At 37.9% G+C, this 6,000-nt stretch overlaps 1 protein-coding gene across 1 annotated transcript in view; it reads right to left on the reverse strand.

Moving 5' to 3' along the window:
- Positions 1 to 4,700, reverse strand: part of LOC128566914 (heparan-sulfate 6-O-sulfotransferase 3) — a 281,547-nt gene extending 276,847 nt beyond the window's left edge. The window contains exon 1 of the mRNA XM_053564021.1: positions 4,624 to 4,700. The gene's annotated coding sequence lies outside the window, so the exon portion shown is untranslated. The remainder of the gene's footprint in view (positions 1 to 4,623) is intronic.
- Between the last annotated feature and the right edge of the window lie 1,300 nt (positions 4,701 to 6,000).

The raw sequence follows: 6,000 nt of genomic DNA on the forward strand, positions 1-6,000 counted from the left end.
CCTGAATAACAATGAGAATGCAGTGAGTAGTAGAGTTTAGCATCAGCACCTTGAGAAGCACTAGGGCTCAACTCTCACCTTCTATCATCAGTGCAAATATTAACACAGTAAAATGGTTTTGACCTTGACGATGCCCCCTGCAGGTCCTGAGATCCCCTGGCGTCTGCCAACTATACTTTGAAAACAACTTGCCTCTTTCCACATAGCCTCTCTTGCTACTCTCCCGTTCCACTGTGCTCTAGCCCCTGGGCTTTCTTGCTATTTCTTGAGCACAGGGGGCTTGTTCCTTTCTCAGGGTTTCCAAGTCAGTGGTTTCTTCTGCTGGTGATGCTCACCTGGCTTGTTCCTCAACACTTCCAGTTTTTGTTTGAGTGAAATCTCCTCCAAAATGCTCCTCCCCCCCCCCCCCACACACATCCCCTTATCTACAATAGGGTCCATTTTTCCTAGCAGATCCTCTGGGAATTCTTTGCTCCCCTTGCTCTTCTTGATTTATCACCAGAGCCTCACACAATACCTTCTTCAGAGTTTACACAGTGAGAAGCTGTAGAGCATATGAATTAAAATGTTTGGACTTGGCTGGGTGTGATGGCTCACATCTGTAATCCCAGCATCCTGGGAGGCTGAGGTGGGTAGATCACTTGAGCTCAGGAGTTAGAGATCTTCCTGATCAAGAGCAAGATCCCATCTCTACTTAAAAAATAGAAAAAATATCTGGGCATCGTGGCAGGTGCCTACAGTCCTAGCTACTCAGGAGGCTAAGGCCAGAGGATCTCTTAAGCCCAAGAGTTTGAGGTTGCTGTGAGCTATCATGATGCCATGGCAGTCTACCCAGAGTCACAGAGTGAGCATCTGTGTCAAAAAATAAAATGTAAGTTAAAAAACTGTGTTTAGATTTGTTGTCATTTACTGGTTCTCCTCACACTCATAACTATGAGGCATATTATAAAAGAAACTTGATAATGAAACAAAAACAGTTAACTAGGAACAATAACTGTATTTGAAATTTTTTCAAAGTCATGGATTATACCCGAAATAATTGATAGGAAAACAGATCATTAAAGGTCTGAATTTGAATGTGTTGTATGTGTATTCAACACTAAATTATCAGGAAAATGTCCAAAGCTTTTGCCTTGTTTTATTTTCAGTAGCTAGTACAACCTGTTGGCTATACAGGTAAGAACCAATCTTCCGGGGGAAGCACCACGGCAGCCACAATGTTCCCAGGAGCCAGATAACAAGTGAGAGGAGTGAAACTAGAAACTGATGAGTAATTATAGAAATACAGCAGTCGCTAACCTGCCATCCACACCCTGGCAGGTTCCAACAGTGAGTAGCTCAGAATTCACCTCTAGGCAAAATAAACTAAATAACCCCCACACACACTTTTTTTAACACAAAAATTAGGCAACTCACTTGTGAAAAACTAGCACGGGTATAGACTGAAAGTCAACTTGCCAGCCTATTTCACATCCAAATATCTTAAATTTAATTGATGTTAGAGGAAACACAATTCAGGTAGCAAAAGAGAACTTACAAACCTCCTTGTAGAAGTTTCGGAATAAATCGCCACCAGCAAATAAGAATATGATCCTATGAGAAGAACTCATAAGTGAATAAGAAAAATAATATTACTATCTTTTATAATTATAAGGACATAACCATCAAAATAAAAATTAAAACAGAGGTCATAAGCCAGGTAGTTAGTACATTTCAAAACTATTAAGAGTAGAGTATAAATCTTTTACCACAACAAATAAGTGTGGATATGGTTATGTTATCAGTTTGATGTAAGCATTCCACATTGTGTATCAAACCAGCACACTATACCCGTAAATGCATAAATACACAGTTACGATTTAATAAAAAAATAAAAATAGAAAAACTAGCCAAGCATGGTGGCAGGAGCCTGTAGTGCCAGCTACTCAAGAGGCTGAGGAAGGAGGACACTTGAATCCAGGAGTTTGAGGTTGCTGTGAGGTAGGTTGAGGCTATAGCACTCTACCTAGGACAGCAGAGTAAGACTCTGCTTCAATGTTAACCAGTGTGATGAAAGTGTGTCAAACAGTCTGTGAAGGTAGTGAATGATGCCCCATGATCATATCAATGTACACAGCTATGATTTAATAAAAAAAAAAAGAAATTAATTAACTAAATAATTAATAAAGAGTCAGAGATAATTTTTAGAAAATTTTCCAGAATGGAGGCAAAAGAAAAGGAGGCATAAAACATGAGATAAAATTTAAGGAAGGAAGACATTAGATTTAGGAGAGCCAAGGATAGTATTCTACTATCACGGAATAGCATAGGCTGGGTAATTTATAAAGAAAAGAAAATTATTTCTCATAGTTCTGGGGGCTTGGAAATCTGAGAGCATGGTGTGGGCGTCTGGAAGAGCCTTCATGGGGCAGCACAACACGGCAGAACGGACGGAAGACACAGCAAGTGCATGAGATGAGAGAGGGACTGGGGGCAGGACTCAATTCCTAACAACATACTTTTGAGATAAGTACACTGCTCCTGGGATAATGACACTAATCCACTTATGCAATATCTGCCCTCTTGACCAGTCACCTCTTATTAGGCCCTACCTATCAACACTGTTGCATTAGGAATTTAGTTTCCAACACATACCCATTTGGGGGACACAGACAAACCATAGTCCTAGGACACAACCAATAAATAACAGAAGAAAAAAAATGATATCAGATGAAAATAAAACTATCTAATACTTCTAATACCTTGGAACATCCTTGTGAGATTTCAAAGCAATGAAGATGTACAGAAAAGTCTAAGAGTTCCCAGAGGAAAATGAAACATGGAGATTATCTACAAAGTAGTGAGTGTTAGACTTTTCAGCATCTACACTAGATATTAAAAGGCAATGGAATGACGCATTCAAAGTGCTGAGAGAACACTCCCTCTTACTACAATGCTGTGCCAAGCCAAAGTGTCAGTTTAGTGTGAGGATAAAACATTACCATGATCAGGGATTCAAGGACTCAGAAAATCTCCATCCCAGGCATCCTATCAGAAGTTATGGACATCTGCAAGCCAACAATGAGACCTGCCTTGCTTGTCTTACTAAACCTCGCAACTCTCAATAAAAAGATATGAGCTGCCAAGCCAGGGAAAGACATGGAGGAGCCTTCGATGTATTTTGCTAAGCTAGTCTGAGAAGGCTGTCCACTATATGATTCCACCTGTGTGACATCTGGAAAAGACAAAATACAGAGACAGTAAAAAGTTCAGTAGTTGTCAGGGGTTCAGGGCAAGGGAGGGAGGGATAAATAGGTACACATAGGATTTGGGGGGCAGCGAAGCTGTTGTGCGTGATACTGTAATGGTAGATACATGACGTTATTAATTTTTCAAAATCCATGGAAGTTACAACCCATGGAGGGAACCCTAGGGTAAACTGTGCATCTTAGTTAATAATCATGTATACATCTTCATTTTAACCAGTATAAACCCTGCACTTTTTCTCACTTGTTCTTTAAACCTAAAACTGCTCTAAAATATAGTCTATTCATAAAAAAAAAATAAAAATTGTAACTTGTAACCCTGCCCTGCCCCCAGCCCTGCTGGTCTCCTTTACCCCCATCCCCTTGGTCTGTGTTTATTTCTATAGCTCGTCACCTTCCCATAATGTTTATATGATGTACTTAACTTTGTTACGTTTTCCTGGCTAACTTCCTTAGAAGTTTCACAAAGATACAGATTCTGTTTTTTACACAAGTGTGTAATAATTGTCTGGCACATCATAGGTGTCAAAATGATACTTATTGAATAAATATAAAAACAATGTAAAAATTTAAAATGTAAAGAAAAATAAGACCAGGGATTCCTGTAAAACAGGAGACATGACCCAGGATATTAGTGGAAATTGCTCCTTAGCTAAATAGGGACCCACGGAGATGGAGAGGCTGATAACATATTTTATAATTTTGGAATTAATGTATACACAAAACACAATATTTACATGGTGGTTTCATAAGGAGAAACATTTATTAATCTTGACTATTAAGATAAGGATAAGAACACCAGCATTTGGGAATTAGAAGAGAGAGAAAGTCTAAAGATGTAATTTCCCTCTGGTTTTATTGCGAGGAATCATGAAATATTGCCTAACATGATGGAACAAGGAATAGAGGTTCAAATAGATTGTTAAAAGGTAACCAACAGAATTATTAAATATAATAAAATGATCATCTGTGTAGAGATGTATAAAGAAGTAAGGGAGCTGGGAAAAGTCAAATTATCCTCCTTTTTATATATAAGATCCAAAAAATAACATCCAAATTTTCCAAATTTAGATCTAGGTGTGTATGCCTATAATTTAGCATTGCAGAGAGAACCTCTAGCAGAACCAGGAACTTCATTTTCAGAACGACTTTATGGGGTAAGTGCTACTACTTTGCCTACTTTATAGAGGAGGAATTTGAGGTACAGTAATGTTAAGTAATTTGCGTCGTTTCACAATTAATAACACACACAGGTGGGATATAAACAAGTTGGTGCTTCTATCCATTATACCATGCTGTCTCCTAAACTATAAATGGACAAATCAACATCTCCTCAAACCAGCTTACACTGCCCAGGGCAGAACCCTATGTTACTTACCCTTATTACCCTGCCAGAGTCAGCTCATGATCAGCCTTATCAGTGGAACTCAGTAAATGTCTACTGGTTGAGCCACAACCAGAAACGTTGGTCTTTGTGGTCATCTGTTCCCCACTGGAAGCTTAGCATGAGTAAGAGTTCAATTTAGATACAGCCATTCCAAATATAGAGACAAATACTAGCCTCCAAACAGGCAGTCTCTGCCTTGTAAGTTAGACGAAGTATATAGGTCATGGAGGGGAGTCATGGCTCTTTTCTAGGAGACAGACTATGAAACACTATACCAATTTCCTACCAAGCAATTAGGAAAATGTTGAAGTCAATGAGAACTGAGAGGACCAGTCATTAACAAAGTGATTCGAATGTAGCATTAACCTTGGCTTAGACCCAGAGAATTCCCCAGCCTTTTCTCTGCCCTGCCCCTAAGAACACATCTTCTGAAATCCAGGGAAAATGAACTCCATTACCTTGTGCCAAGTAAATAGCTTTTAAACAAGTGTTTTATCATTTCAGACAACTTATCAATAAAAAAGGGTAAAATAGAATTCACATATTTGGATCATAAACTCTCTATCTATTCTAAAGTCGTTTCAGCCAAAATGTGAAAATAAATGTTTTCTAAAGGCTTGTACATAGAAAGGATACAAATACTGTTCCAGAACACAGAAACCTGTCCTTTTTAGAATTAAGCGAAATGATTTTGAAATGAATGCTGCTTCATAAAACAACTTGAAAACTATAAGATGACTCTGAGTAAAGGATAGGCATTATGAGATGTACTCTAATAAACAGGAAGTTCAAAAACGTGCTTTTATACATTACTTTTAAAATCTGATCATTGCTTTTAATAAGGACACATTATAGATAAATAATTCAATTATTGCTGTCTTAATCTCAACATTCTAATGTTTACAACTTATATTTCAGGTTATCCACTCATTTAAGAATAATAGTTACTTATTACTTACTTATACCTAGTAAGCAATAAAATAGAGTGCTTGCAGAATTTATTTTTACCACCTAGGGGTGGGGAGGAGAGATAGTTTTGTACATAATATTCTTTTGTAATTTTTCTGTAAATAATTTCAAAGTTGCAAAAAAAATACAGTGAAAACCCTACAGAGATTAAATAAATTATACTTGTTTTATTACTATCGTGCTCTAAGCAACTAAATTAACTGGTACTACTACAATGGCTTCCCAGCACAGTGGGAATAAGAATTAGCTGCAGTCATGCCCGCTGCCTCAGACAGCACATGTTTAATATTTGACTGGCCTTAATCAGAAAGAAATTCAAAATGTTCTGCATCTCATTGCTTTTTTTCTTTCTTTTTTTGAGACAGAGTCTCAAGCTGTCATCCTGGGTAGAGTGCCATG

Source organism: Nycticebus coucang, chromosome 15 (assembly GCF_027406575.1).
Source record: "Nycticebus coucang isolate mNycCou1 chromosome 15, mNycCou1.pri, whole genome shotgun sequence".
Taxonomy (NCBI): Eukaryota; Metazoa; Chordata; class Mammalia; order Primates; family Lorisidae; genus Nycticebus; species Nycticebus coucang.